Source organism: Pelophylax lessonae, assembly GCF_965119305.1.
Source record: "Pelophylax lessonae genome assembly, chromosome: 9".
NCBI lineage: Eukaryota > Metazoa > Chordata > Amphibia > Anura > Ranidae > Pelophylax > Pelophylax lessonae.
The window spans coordinates 222,699,699-222,719,738 of record NC_138776.1 but is presented as its reverse complement, the minus strand read 5'-3'; the positions used below and the strand labels follow the sequence as shown (position 1 = coordinate 222,719,738).

At 44.5% G+C, this 20,040-nt stretch overlaps 1 protein-coding gene across 1 annotated transcript in view; it reads left to right on the top strand.

Annotated features, from left to right (window-relative positions):
* The window catches only part of PRPF19 (pre-mRNA processing factor 19), a 328,967-nt gene that overhangs the window by 276,393 nt on the left and 32,534 nt on the right, over nt 1-20,040 (top strand). The gene's annotated exons all lie outside the window — the stretch shown is intronic.

Below are 20,040 nucleotides of genomic sequence, written 5' to 3'. Positions count from 1 at the left end.
ATTATGCCATTTTGCCAGTCAGGCCATTCAAACTCTTCTTTGAGTTTTATAAATGTTATGCATCCTTGTTCTACTCATTCTGCAGTTCAGCCTATTTGCTTGCTTTAATGGCATCCCAGTCTTAGTCCGTAGGGTTCAATATTGATTTGGCCCAACCTTTGCAGCTATAACTCTTCAGCTATTCAACTCTTCTGGGAAGGCTGCCCACAAGGTTTAGGGGTGTGTCTATGGGAATCTTTGACCATTCTTTCAGAAGCACATTTATGAGGTCAGGCACTGATGTGGACAAGAAGACCTGGCTCGCAGTCTCCGCTCAAATTCATCTCAAAGGTGTTCTATCGAGTTGAGGTGCAGGCCAGCCAGTCAAGTTCATTCACCCTAAACTCACTCATCCTTGTCTTTATGGACATTGCTTTGTGCACTGGTCCAAATAATTTGGTGGAGGGGGGATTATGGTGTGGGTTATTTTTCAGGTTTTTGGGCTTGGCCCCTAAGTTCCAGTGAAGGGAGCGCTTAAGGCGTCAGCATACCAAGACATTTGAGCAATTTCACAGGTCAGTTTTATTTCCAAATCACGTTGGCTTTTGTTCCAACTTTGTGGTAACAGTTTGGGGATGGTCCCTTCCTGTTCCAACATGTCTGCACACCAGTGCACAAAGCAAGGTCCATAAATATATGGATGAGCGAGTTTGGGTGGAGGAACTTGACTGGCCTGCACAGTCCTGACCTAAACCCGATAGAACACCTTTAGGATGAATTAGAGCAGAGACTACAAGCCAGACCTTCTCGCCCACATCAGTGCCTCACAAATGCGCTTCTGGAAGAATGGTCAAACATTCCCATATAGACTCTTATAAATCTTGTGTACAGCCTTCCCAGAAGAGTTGAAGCTGTTATAGCTGCAAAGGGTGGGCCAACTCAATATTGAACCCTACAGACTAAGACTGGGATGCCATTAAAGCTCATGTGCGTGTAAAGGCAGGCTTCCCAATACTTTTGTTAATATAGTGTATATACACACACGCAATAAACCAATTAAAGGGGGCACATGCACGGCGCGGGACAGGATGGACGCATGAGCTGAGAGCTCCGTACAGCGCGGCTGGTAAAATCAGCTCAGGGGCCAAAATACCGCTGTATTTATATTTTCTACAACCACCCCCTGGTGCAGACACAGTTTGTGCATGTTGTCCGCCTGCAGAAGACACCGGAAAACTCAGCAAAAGACGCTTACCCACAACCTCCTCAGAACTAGAGCGCTTTGGTATGGATCAAGATGGCGCCAACCTCTCTCCCACTCTCAAAGGGGAACAGCACGCCGGCCTCTATCTCCAAATCGCCGCAAACCACCGCTCCCAACAGTGAGTACAATACCCCTCTCACTAAGTTAGACCTAGACAATAGCCTGGAAGCCATGTGCACTAAAATAATTGCTAAATTTCAATCTGGGTTGCACAAGACAGCTAACACCCTCACTCAGGAAATAGGTGGCAGGACAGATAGATTGGAAACTAAGCATGATGAACTCTGCCTGGCTTACAAAGAGCTCAGTAGAGATCATGAATCTCTCAATTCGGCATTCACTCAACTACAATCGAGTTGGCGATTTGGACAATGATAACAGAAGAAACAACTTAAGACTAAGGGGGATCGCTGAATCTTATACAGACCTTACACCGACAGTTACCCGTCTCTTTAAATCATTGCTGCCAGACTTTGAAGAGTCTCTATTTGCATGTGATCGCTCTCACCACGCTCTTAGGCCTAAGCCCCCTTCAGAAAAGCCACCCAGGGACATTATCCTTTGTATGAAGGATTTCATCACTAACGAAGAGATTCTCAGAGCAGCAAGAAATACTCCCAACATCCTCATTGATGGTCAGAAGCTACAGATTTTCCCCGACATATCGCAAGCCACATTGGAAAGGAGATGTAATATGAAGGAAAGCACATCTGTTCTACAGTCTGCTCGCCTGAGATCGGTGGGGATTCCCCTTTGTTATTCATCCCACATAATGGGTCCACATATGTTGTCACCAATATACTTCAAGGCAGGGAAACGCTCATCAAACTAGGTCTATTGGACTCGGCTGCCGCTCCTGTTCCCTCCCCATCACCACGTCCCTCACCGCTGTGGCAGATGCCAGCATCTAGAAGAGGTCGCCAAAGAATACGCAATTAAATTGGAGGAACCTATCTAATCATGACTCTCTATGGTTCCCTATCTGCAGTGTTAAGAATGTGAACATATTTGATGTTCTACAATGTCCCTGCGGACGGTGCCTAATTTCCTGGGAAATCCTGTGGTTTTTTTTTTTCCTTTTTTTTCCACTTTTTTTTCTTTTTTGAATTTTATTAAGACCACATGCCCTTGGAAGTTCCTCTATTGCCTTAAACTCAAGACCATGCATGTGACTTTCTATGTAGCTACACATTGGAGAGGAAGTGAGTTTTGTTTTGGTTTTTTGTTTCTACATAATAGCTATTTGTTGTTCTTATATAGTGTCCTTACACTGGTTTTGTCATCTCATTATTAATGTCCTTTATTTTCTTCTTCAATCGTGTGTTCGGGTAAGCCTCCCCTGCTCACATGCAATGTTTTTGTAGTGCAACACTATTGGTGAACCCCAAAATGCGTCCTCATTTAAGATATATGCTTCTCTCACTAGATTCATATCTCATCCGAATTTATGGCCGATTTATACCATTTCTCACTTCCATTTGATACAACTACAAAATATACAAAATGACAATAAAATGTATATCTCCTAATGTGCAGGGTTTTAATTCCCCAATTGAAAGGAAAAAAAGCATTTCACCAATACAAGTGTCTTTTTTTTTTTTTTTTTTTTTTTTTAAATTTCTATAAATTTTTTTGCAAGCAAACAAAAACAGACAAACAACACAATGCCACGCAGGGCAAACACAGAAAAAACAAGTGACAACAGGTCACCCCCAACCCCCCACCACCCCAGGCTCAACTCAGTAGGAATCAAAAACAGATCCCCTCAAGGGGGCTGGAAAACCCCTCAAGGCTGTCCCAACACAACAGTAGCAAGTTTATAATGCAGAGATACAACCCAAGCAAGCGAACATTAACCAGCAGCCTCAGTTCCTAATTATAGAAAATGAATCAATTGAAAAAGTAGATAAAGACAATTCAGCAATACCGGGGTATTAGGCAAGTGACATCAGCAGTCAAGACACCCCCCTAGCCACCCCAATCCAAAATATAGTAGGACCCCCTAAGACTGTTCAGCGGAGGTCAAGGCCAGAGAATCTATCCACAGCTTCCATACTTTATCAAACTTACAAGGACACCCCCTGCTGAGATACGTAACCTTATAGAGCGGAGTCACCTTATTTACCAGATCCTTCCAAAAGAGGATGGTGGGGGCCAACAGGCTCTTCCAGTGTAGGAGCAGGGCCTTACGGGCATAAAAGAGAAGCAAGCTGACCAGCGTGCGGAGGGCCCTCGCGGGGGCCAAGCCATCAACCAACCCCAGGAGACAGACCTCAACAGAATTGGGAACCGGAAATTTTCACCACCTCCGCAATGCAAGTCAGTGCAGAAGTCCAATAATCCCGTACCACCGGGCACTGCCAGAAGATATGGCTAAAATCTGCTGGAGAATGCAAGCAACGCCAGCACTCCGCTGAGGAAGTCTGATAAATATGTGCCAGTCTCGCTGGCGTATAATAGATCCTATGCAGGAACTTAAAATGTATCAGACGGTCCCTTGCAGAGACCAAGTAAGCGAAAGGGGAACACCACATATCATCCCAATCGTCGCCATCTAAATCCGATACCTCCTCCACCCATCGTTTTCTACACCTGCGCACTGCTAACGGAGTGGCAACAAACAGCTCCTTATACAACTCCGAGAGAGGCTTCCCCATGTCCTCAGCCTGCAGAACAGTCTCCAGTGCAGATGTTTTAATCTCCCCACGGGAAGAACCAAACTGTGCCCGAAAAGCATGATGGAGCTGAAGATAGCGGAATAGATATTGATTCGGTAGATTAAATCGTGCCTTCAGGGCATCAAAAAGGCAAAGTTCCCCACCAGAGGTAACATTACCCAGCGTCTTGACCCCCCTAGACGCCCAGAGAGCAGGATCAGGACTCGAGGCAAAATGAGGAAACTTAGGATTCCACCACAGGGGGGAGGCCGGGGACACCCCCGTCGCTCCAGGCTCCATCAGCGCCCGCATATGTTCCCAGGCTTTGATGGTGGAGCGCATCGTACCCGTCAGAGGAAAGTCAGCCTTTGAACCTCGATGTAAGAGAAGACGAAGGCTCTCATAGGAACCCAAAACAACCGCCTCCAGCACTGTGGCAGAATCCCCATCGTCCCCACGAAGCCATCGTCGCGCAACCACTCCCTGCCCAGCCAGAAAATATTTGTAAAGGTCAGGTAAGGCAAGACCCCCTTGACCCCAGGGCTCCTGTAACACCTGAATACCAATCCTAGGAGGGGAGCTACCCCAGGTAAAAGATCCAATCGGGCCATGGACCCAACGGAAAAACGAGCGGGGGACCCATACCGGGGAGTTCCTGAGAAAATACAGAAAGACAGGGAGAAGTTTCATCTTTACTAAATTAATGCGCCCCAAAACTGATAAGGGCAGGTCTCTCCACACCTCCGCCTTGCGCTTTAAGACATCCAGCAGAGGCAACAAATTAAGAGTAAGATAATCCGTCACCCTAGCCGACACCCTGACTCCCAGGTAGATGAACTCAGTAACCCATTTTAATGGCAACGAACCATCAGAGGCAGCAAGAGCACCCAGATCTATTGGTAACGAGGTAGATTTATCCCAATTAACCGTAAGGCCGGAGAACTTGGCAAAGGTATCTAAAATATTGAAAGCCGCACGCAGGGAGCTATTGGGGTCTTTAATGAACAGCAGCATATCATCCACATAGAGTGCCAAACATTCCCTAATGAAGCCGACCACCAACGCACCCACCTCGGAAGACGCACGCAGCGCTATGGCCAAGGGTTCTATCAGGGAGAACAGGAAGGGCGAAAGAGGACAACCCTGCCTGGTCCCCCGACCCACTGCAAAAAAGGGGGACAGGGATGACCCAATTTTCAATGCCATGCGAGGGGTAGAATACAAGAGGGAGATCCACTTACAGAACTTAGGACCAAACCCCATGCGCCGCAACGCCAGCCCCGTATACACCCAGTCCACAGTATCAAAGGCCTTGGCTATGTCCAGTGACACAACCACTCTAGAGCCCGCAGAAGCGTGCTACACCTGCAAATGTGTAAACAGGCGGCGCAGGTTGGTGTCCGTGGACTTACCCGGCATAAAGCCCGTTTGGTCAATATCCACCAAAGAGGGCAAGACCACAGCCAGTCTAGTAGCCAAGACCTTCATGAGGATCTTAAGATCCACATTAAGCAGAGCAGTAGGGTGGTATGAGGAGCAGAGGGTGTGGTCCTTACCCGGCTTAGAAAGGCCTCCAGCATGGAGCCCGGCAGAGCCCCTTTATCAAAACAAGCAGCATATAAGGCCTGAAGCCGGGGAGCCAGGGAGTCCGAGTACTGCCGATACCATTCCACCGGGAATCCATCCGGGCCCGGTGATTTATTGGGGGGGGGGGGGGAGGAAAGGATGGCCTTCTCTATTTCCTGCAGGGTGATATAATTATCCAACCAAGCACTATCATCACCCTCCAGGACCGGCACCGGCAGATCAGACAGGAGGCGCTCCAGCTCCTCCAGGTTATACGCAGGCAAGGGTGAGTATGTGTCCGCATAATAATCCATAAAGACCTGCGAGATCTCCCCAGGGTCCCTAACCAATTCCCCAGTACTGGACCTGATACAGGGGACACTTACCGAAGTCCTCTGATCCGCCACCAGATAAGCCAGCAGTTTACCATTTTTGTCCCCCTTCTCAAAAAGTGACTCCACTCTGTTTTAGGTTGGCATGTGCAAATTCAGTATCCAGCAAGGCCAAGCGTCTCCTGGCCTCCTCCAGGGCCGCATAAGCAGCAGGACCGACTCAGCCGAGTATTCTGCGTCCAACCTACGTACCGCCAACAGAACAGCCTCTCTATCAGCATTAGCTTCCTTACGGGATGCCTTAATCGCTGAGATGTAGTGACCCCGCATGACAGCCTTAAAAGCATCCCACAGTACAACCCCAGCCGTGGAGGAGGCATTTGGGGCTCTACCAGTTGCACCACCTTCTCCGTCTGCAGCCATCCGGGTGAAAGGCGCCATGCGCCCCCCCCCCCCAGCCGCCATCCTCAAAGTCAGCAGCAGCGGGTTACGATCAGACAGCCCTCCCGCTAAATAGGTGGCATCTTGTACCAGCGGAAGACAAGACACGTTGGCAAAGGCCAGATCTATCCTGGATGCCGTCCTGTGAACCCTGGACCAGCAGGATTAGCCACGCACCCCAGGATTTTTTCAGCGCCACAACACTCAGTAAGCTGAGCCGCGGAAGCCCAGAACAGTAATTCAGGGGCAGACGTCCTCGGGTTAGAGGTGTCCAGTCTGCCATCCAGGATAGCATTAAAATCCCCCGCCATCAGAAGGGGAAGGTGCATGTAAGGAGCAAAGGTCACCAGGAGGTCCACGAGGAGCTGAGAGTGAAATGGCGGAGGCAGGTAGACACTCACCAGTACTATCGTCTGCTGATGCAAATCTTAAAGAACAATTGCATACCGTCCTCCAGGATCCGTAATTACTTTCTGAACCGAACAGGGTGTACTCTTACCAAGCAAAATAGATACCCCACGTGCATACGTGGAATACGTGGCATTAAAGATCCGTTGGATCCAAGGCCGTTTAAAGAGCGCACCCTGCCCCCATCCAAATGAGTCTCCTGGAGGAGGATAACATGAGGTTGAACAGTTTTATTATAATTAAATACCGCTGTTCGATTCACCTTATTATTAAGACCCCGCACATTCCAGGACATAATATTAATTAACCCAGCCATATAACAGTAGTGGAGTAGATAGAATGGGTGATCCGGAAGACCAGGAACAGCCCGAAGAACCGTCCCGATCCCCCAGCCCCACCCATGCATCGAGCAAAAACACATGCATGTAATCTAAAAAATTACCACTAGATGGAGCCTAGGAAAAAACACCCATGCTGTAATACCCAAAACCTGAAAAATAAAAAACAGAACATGGTATTCAGCCTGATCCCAAAACAGTAATTAAAGGCATGGCTGCGTCATAGAACAGCAGCCTGAAATACCTGCATCCACAAAAGACAGCCTGAAAAGGAGGCTGTCAGTCCAAGTTCATCTCCAGCCAGGAGGAAAAGTGCAACAACACCCCAAAAAAGGGGAAGAAAAATCAAAAACCAAAAATATAAAAAACTTACTAAGAAGGGCAAGTTCAATGATGTGTAGAAAACAGAGCTCCCATGCACTGAAGACCACTCCACGGCTCCACGCAAAAAGTCAGAAGGGGCAAAACACAGGATCATGGGCAATCCAGGCAAATCCAGGCCATAGCGGAGGGTGAAGTAAAGAATATGCCCCCCTGTATCAAGATAGCTGCTAAGGAAGTCACCAGGCAGAAGTAAGAACCAGAGTGCACAACAGGACACCCCGCAACAGACCGTAGCCCTCAGAGAGAACAAGCACAGGGGGAAAGATCAAATAGATTCCAGCCAGTCTGCAGCCTCCCCCGCTGAATTGAAGAAAAGAACGGATCCCTTATAATCCACACGCAGGCAACTCGGGTACATCATACCATATTTCAGACCTTTAGCTCGCAGGCCTTCACACACTTCAGTATACGACCTGCGCTTCTTCTGCGTCTCAACTGAGAAATCAGGAAACATAATCTTGCTGTTCTCAAACTGCAACTCCTCCCTTTTCCGCCTTCAGAGAGAATACGGTCTCTGTCACGAATGTTCAGAAAGCGGACCAGAAATGCACGTGGGGGAGCCCCCGGCGGGCGAGCTCCGGTGGGCACCCTGTGGGCCCTCTCCACCACATACATAGGAGGGGGGACAGGCAGGTTGAGCAGATCACAAAAGAATTTTTATGCAAACTGAGGAAGAATGGATCCCTCTGCTTTCTCCGGCAATCCCACCACCCTGACATTGTTGCAGCGTTGCCTATTTTCAGCATCCTCAATCTTATCCGCCATAGCATTCACTTGGGCCTGCATAGCAATAATTTGTGCTGAATGAGAAGCAGTAACATCCTCCACCTCAGAAATGCGACCCTCGGTTCAGTCAGGCGCCCTCTTATTTTATCCAAATCATGCCGGATTAGGGTACATTCCGAAGCCAGGTTGTCCATCCGGAGCATTAAAGCAGTCTTACAACCATCAATGGCAGCTAGTATAGGAGAGGAGGAAGCCTGTGCTGGCAAGATGGCGGCGGCCGCACTCACGCCTCGCGGCTGAGCAGTCCGTTGTGGCAGCGGGGCAGGAACAGAAACCCCCGATTTTTTTGATGGCATCCGTACCCCACAAGTGCCCGAGGTGGATCAGGGCAAAACCGCCGCGATTCGGTGGCCAGGGGCCATGGATATAGCTAGATGAGTCAGGATGTTGTGGAGCTCTGCAAAGACACGTCCGGCGCCGTCTACATCCCGGCCACGCCCCCAATACAAGTGTCTAAACGCGAAAATTATACTTTTGCAAGAAACGCACTGCGGAAAGTAATCATCCTAAATATTTTCATAAATCGTATGCCCAAGCATATTCTACCTTATTTTCCTCCAAAAACAGAGGGGTAGCGAATTTCATACATAATTCCTTCCCACTGGAGGTGCAGGAGATCTGCAGAGATGAAGAAAGCCGTAATTTAATTGTTAAGGAACGCATTTTGTGGAAAGAATTGACCATAGCCAATATCTATGCCCCCAATGGTGCTTCAACGCAATTTTCCTTAGAATTTTTCAACCTCTTAGAAAGGTATCGCTTATCACACATGATATTGGGTGGTGACTTCAATATGGTGGCTCACCCAACAATGGATCGAAGCAACCTTTCCTCTGTATTTAACCACTTAAGCCCCGGAGGATTTTCCTGCTCAAAGACCAGGGCCTATTTTGCGATTCGGCACTGCGTGATTTTAACAGACAAGTGCGCGGTGGTGCGGCGCTGTACCCAAATTAAATTGATGTCCTTTTTTTTCCCACAAACAGAGCTTTCTTTTGGTGGTATTTGATCACCTTTGCGATTTTTACTTTTTGCGCTATAAACAAAAAAAGAGCGACAATTTTGAAAAAATAACTATTTTTCACATTTTTTTATATGAAATTCCCCCCCAAAAAATGTAAAAATCAAAATCTTTTAACATTTTAGGCCAATTTGTTTTCTGCTACATATGTTTGGTAAAAAAAAATCGCAATAAGCGTATTTTGATTGGTTTGCGCAAAAGTTATTGCGTCTACTAACTACGGGAAAGATTCGTCATTTTTATTTATTTATTTTTTTGCGGGACTGCGACATTGCGGTGGACAGATCGGACCTTTGACTGAAATTTTTGACACTTTTGGGGGTACCAGTGACATTACTACAGTATTCAGTGCTATAAATATGCACTGTTACTATAAAAATGACACTGGCAGGGAAGGGGTTAACTTTATTGGTGATCAGTGGGTTAAATGTATCCCTAGGGGCATGATTCTAACTGTGGGGGGTCGTGACTTGTGATGTAACCACAGAGACATACTATCCTACATAGCAGGATCGTATGATCTCTGCAGTTTCATCAGGGAGAATGACCAGGCGGCTTTGTTTACATTAGCCGCCTGCCTTTCTCCCTCTCCAGCGGGAGATCGCGAGTGACCTGCGGACATCAGAGCCGCTGGTCACTCGCGCAGGGATGTTAGTGAACGAGTGGGGCGGGAGCTCGCCCCCTAGAGGCTCGTAGGCGAGCGATGTAGCACTACGTCGGTTTGCCTGTATGCCTGTTTGCCACAGTAAATAGTTGTGCGGCGATCGGCAAGTGGTTCAAACATTCCCTAAAGCCCTCGAAAGAAGGCTCAAAGATGTGAAACTTACAGACACATGGTGGTGCTTAAACATGGGTTCCAAAGAGTACACATTTTACTCTAATCCACACAATTCATCTGCTAGTCTTGATTACATATTCTGTTCTCAAGTCATCCTGGCTAACTCCATCTCGGCGGACATCTATCCATGTGTCTGGTCTGACCACCATATGATAACATTTGATGCAAAATTTATAGGTCTTTCCCCGACATCTTTCACATGGAGACTTAACGATTCCCTGCTAGCAGACTCTTTGGTCACTCAAGATCTCTCAGAATCTATTTTAGAATTCTTCTCTCTAAACCCCACCAATGATACCTCTATCTCAAATACTTGGGTGACACACAAAGCATTTATCAGAGGTAAACTCATCGCACTAGCAGTTAAAAAAAAAAAAAAAACAGAGAACGAATTAATAAGATTCAAACTCTTACCAGTGACTTACATCAGCTATATAAAAACCCGAATACCTTACATGAGCATAATGTTAGACAACAAATCAATCAAAAAAGATCAGAACTAAACAATATATTATCCGAGAATGCTGAAAAGTCTATTTGATATTCCAGATCAAAATTCCTCCTGTACGGCAATGCCGCCTCCACAATGTTGGCTAGGAAGTTAAATCAATCGATTAACCTCCCACATGTATATAAATTACATCCTCAGGACTAACCACCTCTCACCCTAAAGAAGTATTAGACATCTTTGAAAAATGTTACTCTACATCAGGGATCCTCAAACTACGGCCCTCCAGCTGTTGCAGAACTACACATCCCATGAGGCATTGTAAACCTCTGACATTCACAGACATGACTAGGCATGATGGGAATTGTAGTTCCTGAACAGCTGGAGAGCCGTAGTTTGAAGACCCCTGCTCTACATTGTTATCCCCCCCTACTGCGGATGTTTCCTCTGATTCCTTGAGATGGTTCAGGGATATCTCCATCCCCAGACATTCTCTCTCAGATCTGGAACTCCTGAATGCCCCCATCTCAGAAACTGAGGTGGCACAGAATATTGGGGGTCTTAGAAATTCTTCTGCCCCCGGCCCAGATGGGTACACCGCAATCTATTATAAAAAATTCTCCTCAATTCTTTCTCCCAAACTTGCTGTCTTATTCAATCACATACTACAGGGCAACACATTTCCGGAGGAAATGCTGTTGGCCAACATGACACTTCTCCCTAAACCCAACAAGGACCTCTACCATCCGCAAAACTTTAGACCAATATCAATCCATAATGATCTGAAGCTTTTTAGTAAGATTCTTGCTTCCAGGTTATCTGCTATCATCCCTAAACTCATCTCTTCTGCACAATCAGGATTTATTCCAAACCGCTAAATCACAGATAACATCAGACTTGCTTGCGATATCATTCAAGATGCCAATCTATTTAAAAAATAAATTATCATTACTGGGTCTTGATATACATAAGGCCTTCGACAGCGTCTCTTGGCAATATCTTTGATTACTATTGCCTAAATACGGTTTTGATAACGAATTCCTTTGTGGATTTATGGCCTTATACGACAGTCACCCAAATATTATCGGATACTTGAAAGGTAATACAGATTACGTTTATATGCAGATGATGCCCTATTATTCTTTCAACCCTACTGCTTCATTACCCAACCTTTTCAATATTTTGGACAGATTTGCAGATGTCTCTGGCCTGGGCGTAAATATGTCTAAATCAGTAGCTCTTCCCATAAACTTCACTGAGGCTGATCTTTCTCTCCTGAAGCATTCTTTCCCCTTCACTTGGGCAGCAGATACAATTTCATATTTGGCAATTCAGCTACCTAAAGATTATAAACTTCTATTTCAATATAACTACCCCCCCCCCCTCCCTATTCACTAAAACACGTAACATACTTTTAATCTGGTCCTCTTATTTACTTTCTTTCCTTGGCAAAATCACTGCTATCAAAATGAATGTTCTTCCTAAATATATTTATCTTTTTCGAGCCCTCCCCATATCACTCACTAAAGCTTATTTATCCAAACTTCAATCCTCACTTAACAGACTTATATGGAGTTGTAAGAGGCCCAGATATGCTCATAACATTCTTTATCAGCCCCATAATTCGGGTGGACTAGCCCTTCCAAATCTCTGGACATACTACTGTGGGGATCGAAAGTTTGGGCACCCCAGGTAAAAATTTGTATTAATGTGCATAAAGAAGCCAAGGAAAGATGGAAAAATCTCCAAAAGGCATCATCAAATTACAGATTACACATTCTTATAATATGTCAACAAAAGTTAGATTTTATTTCCATCATTGACACTTTCAAAATTACAGAAAACCAAAAAAATGGTGTCTGCAAAAGTTTGGGCACCCTGCAGAATTTATAGCATGCACTGCCCCCTTTGCAAGGCTAAGACCTGCCAATGTCATGGATTGTTCCCAATCATCGTCTGGGAAGACCAGGAGATGTCAATCTTAAAGGTTTTAAATGCCCAGACTCATCTGACCTTGCCCCAACAATCCGCACCATGGGATCTTCTAAGCAGTTGTCTAGAAAACTGAAAATAGTTGACGCTCACAAAGCTGGAGAAGGCTATAAGAAGATAGCAAAGCATTTTCAGATGTCAATATCCTCTGTTCGTAATGTAATTAACCACTTGCCGACCGCTCACATGGAGCGTACTGCGGCAAAATGGCTCGTTATTGTCCAGCTACGTAGACTCCTCCCCTTGTGGGCGGCGCACGCGCTGCCGCCAGAGGCTCGCTCCCGCTGTTTACGGACACAGCGAGAGTCGGGCCAGGGGAGGAGAGGCGGTGATCACCGCCGCTCTTCCCCGATCGTCGGGGATCGAGTGAGGAGATCCGCCCGCTTGTGTAAATAAAGCGGGCGGATCTCCTATGTGACAGGCAGTCACAGATTACAGGATTCAGCTGAACCTGTGATATGTGCCTGTGTCACTCAATCCCCTCCCCCCACACACGTCAGAAAGCACCAGGCATACAATTAACCCCTAGATCACCAATAAAGTTAACCCCTTCCCTGCCAGTGTCATTATTACAGTAACAGCGCATATGTATAGCAATGATTACTGTAGTAATGTCACTGGTACCCCCAAAAGTAAAAAAAAAAACAATAAAAATGACATCAATTTCCCGTAGTTTTGATTTTTTTTTTGGGGGGGGGGGTTTCATATAAAAAAATGTGAAAAATATTGTTATTTTTTCAAAACAGTCGCTGTTTTTTTGTTTATAGCGCAAAAAGTAAAAATCGCACAGGTGATCAAATACCACCAAAAGAAAGCTCTATTTGTGGGGAAAAAAAGGACATACATTTAATTTGGGTACAGCGTTGCACGGACGCGCAATTGTCCGTTAAATAACGCAGTGCCGAATCGCAAAATATGGCCTGGTCAGGAATGAGGTAAAATCTTCCGTTCTTAAAGTGGTTAAGAATACGCTCATTGAGGATTTTTTTTGTCAAAGACATGTAGCTAAATACATTTTGGCCTAAATATATGACATAAATTTAATATATTGGATATTTTTTAACTGTCAAAGTAGAAAAATATTGTTTTTTCAAAATTGTCGCTCCTTTTTTTATTAATATCGCAAAAAATAAGCGCAGAGGTGATCAAATACACCAAAAGAAAGCTCTGTTTGTGGGGAAAAAAGGACATAAATTTTGTTTGGGTATGGCGTTGCATGACCGCGCAATTGTCAGTTAAAGTCACACAGTGCCGAATCGCAAAAAGTGGCCTGGAAGACCAAGAAAAATATCAGACAGAACAGCTCGCAGGATTGTGAGAAACCATTCAAAACCCACGTTTGACTACCCGATCCCTCCAGAGAGATCTGGCAAGACGTCTTGTATTGATGACGAAACGCGTCAAGTTGAACCGCACGTAGCCTCGTTTCCATTGTGGTACGTGGAACGCAAACTGAGTTATACCCGGAAGTTCCGTGCAGAGAGCGGGCAAACCCTTACCGGCGTCCTGCAAGGCTTCCCACACTCGGTATTAATGCAGCATTCCACTGTTTTTTAACACTCTACCACCAACGTTTTTATACTAGCATTTTTAAGCACTATTGCACTTTTTTTGTTCTTGTAAAAATAAACATGGATTTTTTTACTACACTATGAGGAGTGCGATATTTTTGTCTTAAAACACACCAACCAATAGGATCCAGGACCACCCGAGCATGGACGGCTGCGACCCCGCTGGACACTCCCCATACAAGCCCCTTTGACCCACTTGCCTTAAGACACTGGGGGTCAACAACATTTGGATCCAGGACCATCTGAACACGGACGGCTGGGACCCCGCTGGACACTCACCATACAAGCTCATTTGACCCACTTGTCGTAAGACATTGGGGGTCAACAACATCTGGTGAGTGTGCATTGCCTATCCTATGTATACAGGAGCACGGAGGGTGACACCACCACTGCACTGTTTGTTGATTTGAAACACTGTCACTGAAGTTAGAACAGTCACTTGGAATTATTATTCAATTTTGGATTATATGGACACCATCTTTATGCACTAAGCACTTTTTCTGATTATTGGACTTTTTAATGATTTTTTTTAGGTTATCACTGTTATACGATATTTATTCATAAGTGTGTGTATTATTTTGTTTGCAAAGTCAAAATAAGCACAGCATATGCACTTTATTTTTTGTTTAACTAAGCACATGGGAATAGTGTGTACACCATTTTGTTTATGACTGCAAAGTCAAATTAAGCACAACATATGCACAATATTTTTGTGGTTTATTAAGCACATGGGAAAAGTGTATAGGTGGCATCACATACCTCCTATTTTTAGGTGTGTGCTATAGGTGGTATTCACCATACTACCTAGCACTATACTAATATTCTCAGGGCTGTTTTCAGCAGCAACCCCTAAGTCACAGGTAGACTTATTGGTGCTAATACCAACACACTTGGTATCACTAATTTATATATTATTTCACACAGCACTTTTCCACACCACCCTGCTCCAGGATATGCGCTGTTGAAGTAATATTTAATATTACACAAAGTTTCCAATTTTGGAAACAAGTTCTGTGGACCGATGAGGTTAAAATTGATCTTTTTGGCCGGAATGAGCAAAGGTACGTTTGGAGAAGAAGGGGCACAGAATTTAATGAAAAGAACCTCTGTCCAACTGTTAAGCATGGGGGTGGATCAATCATGCTCTGGGGTTGTATTGCAGCCAGTGGCACAGGGAACATCTCACGAGTAGAAGGAAAAATTGATTCAATAAAATTTCATCAAATTTTGGATGGTAACTTGCAATCTGTGAAAAAGCTGAAGTTAGAGAGGATGGCTTCTACAAATGGATAATGATCCTAAACACACCTCGAAATCCACGGGGGATTACATCAAGAGATGTAAACTGAAGGTTTTGCCATGGCCTTCACAATCTCCTGACCTCAACATAATTGAAAATCTATGGATAGACCTTAAAAGAGTTTGTGACAGACAGCCCAGAAATCTCAAAGAACTGGAAGACTTTTGTAAGGAAGAATGGGCAAAGATACCTTAAACAAGAATTGAAAGACTCTTGGCTGGCTACAAAAAGCGTTTACAAGCTGTGATACTTGCCAAAGGGGGCAGTAAAAGATATTAACTCAGCAGGGTGCCCAAACCATTGCAGATAACATTTTTTTGTTTTCTGTTATTTTGAAAGTGTAAATGATAGAAATAAAATCTAACTTTTGTTGACACATTATAAGAATGTCTAATCTGTAATTTGATGCCTTTTGGATATTTTTCCATCTTTCCTTTTCTTCTTTATGCACATTAATACACATTTTTACCTGGGGTGCCCAAACTTTCGATCCACACTGTATAGCTGTAGTAGACTTTCACAAACCGCTCAGTGGCATGTACAGGATTTCATGGCACCCTGGGTAAGCTTTGAAAGGTGCTCTGTAGTTCCATACCATCTGGTGGGATTGTTGTGGAACAAAGCAGTTCCTCTCCGCCAGATCTCTGTGCGCAACATGATAGTATCTGATACCCTGAAGATCTGGGGAAAGGTGGGGAAGAGATGGCATCTAGCTTCAGATCCTCCTTTTGGTGCCTCGTTTTTTGGTGATCCAAGGTTTAAAGAAGTTTTCCACTACCCTGATAGATTTATCTGGTGGTTTGAAAAAAAATTGAACAGATTACAGATCTTTATGACAGAGGAGTTTTCCTCGCTTTTGAAAAGCTAGTGGATACGAAAACGATCCCCATCTCTGAAAAACCAAACTATGACCTTATTAAAACATATTTTGAAACATATTATACACGACCATCTTGTTATTCTCTCAGGGTTTTTGAGCATATTTGCCTCACGGACCCAACAGGAAGGGGTCTAATTTCCAGGCTATATACGCATTTCAATGCTCAAAACCCAGAGATGAAACTCCAATATATGATAAAGTGGGAAACAGACCTAAAATATTACCCTCTCAACTGGAGACTGGTCCCATATGTGGTTTACCTGCGCAAATCCACTAAACCTTTAAGTGTAAGGGAAACTGCAGTGAAGCTTTTCACCAGGTGGTATTATACACCTGAACAGTTAAACAGATATTTTCCAGATATCTCACCCAGTTGTTTTAGAGGCTGTGCGAAGGTAGGCTCCTTAAGGCATATATTCTGGGAATGCAGTAAAATTTCACATACCTGGTCAGAGGTATTCTCCCTGGTGGAGAAAGTAACTGGGAAAAATATTACTCTATCTCATCTTCATTGCTTACTATTCCAAAATATCCCAGACTTATCTATTCAACTCACCCGACTGGTTTACACTTAGTTACATAGTTACATAGTAGGTGAGGTTGAATAAAGACAATAGTCCATCTAGTTCAACCTGTGTAGGTATGTGTGGCTGTAATCATCTCACATACCCCTGAATGCTCTGATCCTTGAGATGTAAGTCTAAGAGTCTTTTGAAAGCCACCATACTACCTGCAGAAACCACCACTTGTGGTAGAGAATTCCACAATCTTGTTGCCCTAACAGTAAAGAACCCCCCGCGTTGCCTGAGGTTAAAACGCTTCTCCTCTAATCGCATTGTATGCCCTCGAGTCCTCATGCAATCCCTTCGAATGAACAGCTTTTTTTCTAAGCTGGGATCCCCATTAAGATATTTAAAAATTGCTATCATGTCCCCCCTCAGACGTCTCTTCTCCAGGGAGAATAAATCGAGCGATTGTAGACGCTCTTCATAGTCAAGGTCCTCCAATCCCCTAATTAGTTTAGTTGCCCTTCTCTGGACTCTCTCCAGCTCCAACACATCCCTCCTGAGGACTGGCGACCAGAACTGGACGGAATACTCCAGATGCGGTCGGACCAGAGTTTTATAAAGTGGAAGGATTATAGTCTTATCTCTGGAATGCATCCCTTTCTTTATGCATGCTAATATTCTGTTGGCTTTGGAAGCTGCCGCTTGACATTGCATGCTGTTTCCTAATCTATCATCAACCAAGACTCCCAGATCCTTCTCCATTTTTGATTCCCCCAAGGGCTCCCCTCCTAACGTGTATTGTTTTTATGTTTTTAGTCCCCAAGTGCAAAACCTTACACTTCTCCACGTTAAACCTCATTTGCCATGTCGTTGCCCACTCTGTTATTTTGTCCAGGTCATTCTGTAGGATATCTGCTTCATGTTGTGAAGTTATTGCCCTGCCCAATTTTGTGTCATCTGCAAAAACTGATATCGAACTACTGATCCCGACCTCAATGTTGTTTATGAATAAATTGAACAAGGTTGGTCCCAAGACTGAGCCTTGGGGGACCCCGCTTACCACCTCAGACCAGTCTGAGTATGCGCTGTTTATTACTACCCTTTGGACACGCCTTTTTAGCCAGTTCCGTATCCAAGAGCAAACCCTGCTATCGATACCTGCAGACCTTATTTTATAAATTAAGCGCTTGTGGGGAACTGTATCAAACGCCTTAGCGAAATCCAAGTACACCACATCCACTGGTCTCCCCCTATCTAGCTCACAGCTCACCTCCTCGTAGAATGTTAGGAGATTGGTTTGACAAGAACGCCCCTTTGTAAACCCGTGCTGATTACTGCTGATGATGTTGTTGTCCTTAGCAAACTCTACGATATAGTCCCTTATCATCCCCTCCAGAAGTTTACATACTACTGATGTCAAACTGACAGGCCTATAATTTCCCGGGATATGCCTCTGGCCCTTTTTGAATATTGGAATCACGTTCGCTTTCTTCCAATCCCCTGGTACATCTCCTGTCCTAATACTGTCAGCAAAGATCAGGAACAGTGGTCTCGATATAACTTTACTGAGTTCCTTGAGTACTCTCGGATGTATGCCATCCGGTCCTGGTGATTTGTTTGTGTTAAGTTTATCCAGCCTTTCCCTGATTTCCCCCTCTGTTAGCAATGGTGGCAAGTCCTGTTTTTTACTACTAACCATACAGTCATGGTCAGTGTACCCCTCCTTTTCCTGTGTAAAGACTGACGAGAAAAAAGCATTCAGCACGGTTGCTTTTTCAGTGTCCTCTGTAACCATCCTCCCATCATTGTTAATTATGTGTGCAATATGCTCTGCCTTAGTTTTTTTGCTGTTGATATATTTAAAGAATTTCTTTGGGTTTTTTTTACTATCCTCTGCTATTTGTCTCTCAAAGTTGATTTTAGCCATCTTGATTTCTTGTTTACTTTTCTTATTTGCCTCCTTGTATTGCTCGAAAGCCGATACTGTGCCCTCTGATTTATACTTCTTGAAGGCCAATTTTTTCCCCCTAATAAGTTTTTTGACGCTACAGTTTAGCCAGCCAGGTTTGGCTTTGTCTCTTCTAAATTTATTTCCCATAGGAATGCACTGCAAGATGCCTTTGCCTAATATGTTCCTAAAGCATTCCCATTTTTCCTCTGTGGTCAGGGATCCCAGGGTTTGGTCCCAGTTTACCCTTTCCATCATTGAGTACAATTTTGGAAAGTTTGCCCTTCTGAAGTTTAGGGTTCTTATGTTCCCCACTTGCCTTGTTATATTGTTATTTACACTAAATGTGATCATCCTGTGATCGCTAGAGCCCAGGTTGTCCTGGACTCCTACCTCCGAGATTATGTCTGGGTCATTAGTGAGCAATAGATCCAGGACTGCGTTTTCTCTGGTAGGGGAATCCACCAACTGTGACATGTAATTATCCAGTAAGGTTTCCGTGAATAGACTGGCCTTCTGTGAGTGTGTAGTCCCCTCTTCCCAGTCAATGTCGGGGTAATTGAAGTCCCCCAATACGATGACTGATCCCAATTTTGCCACTTTACCCATTAGTGCTAAAAATTCCAGCTCTACCTCCTCCCCTTGGTTAGGTGGCCTATAGCAAACCCCCACAATTACTTTCCCCTTTTCTCCTTCCCTATGGAGTTCAACCCACACAGATTCTAAATCCATGCTCATCCCATCCGTAATGTCACTCCTTTCTGTCACCTTTATATTGTTCTTGACATAGAGACATACCCCTCCCCCTCTTTTTCCTACCCTGTCCTTCCGGTACACCGAATACCCTTGGATATTGGCCATAATTTTCATCAAAAGTTGTGCCATCCTTTTGTTCCTAACACATTACCAAGTCCATATCAGTATAGATATTCAGTATGATATTTTTCCCCATTGAGATGTGATGTGTTTTCAGTGTTCCTTTAATTTTTTTTAACTGTGTGTGTGTGTGTGTGTGTATATATATATATATATGTGTATATATATATATATATATATATATATATACACACACCATATTTATCAGCGTATAACACACTTTCTCTATCGCTCATTGACAGACGTAGTCCTCGGTGATACAGCACCTTCGGGTTTATGTTGCCTCCACAGGAGTAGGACTAGACAGGAAATTAAAATGCTCTTGCCACACCTTAGGGGCAGTCCCAGAGGGTATATCCTCTCTCTCTCTGCCTCAGCAAATCAGTTTTTTTCTGTCTAGTCAGGAGTAAGGACCTAGATACCTTGCTGGGATCTTCGGTCCTGGCAGGATTTTTTTCTCAGAAAAGATTTTTTAGACAGCTTTTTTTTCTCCAGTGTTCCT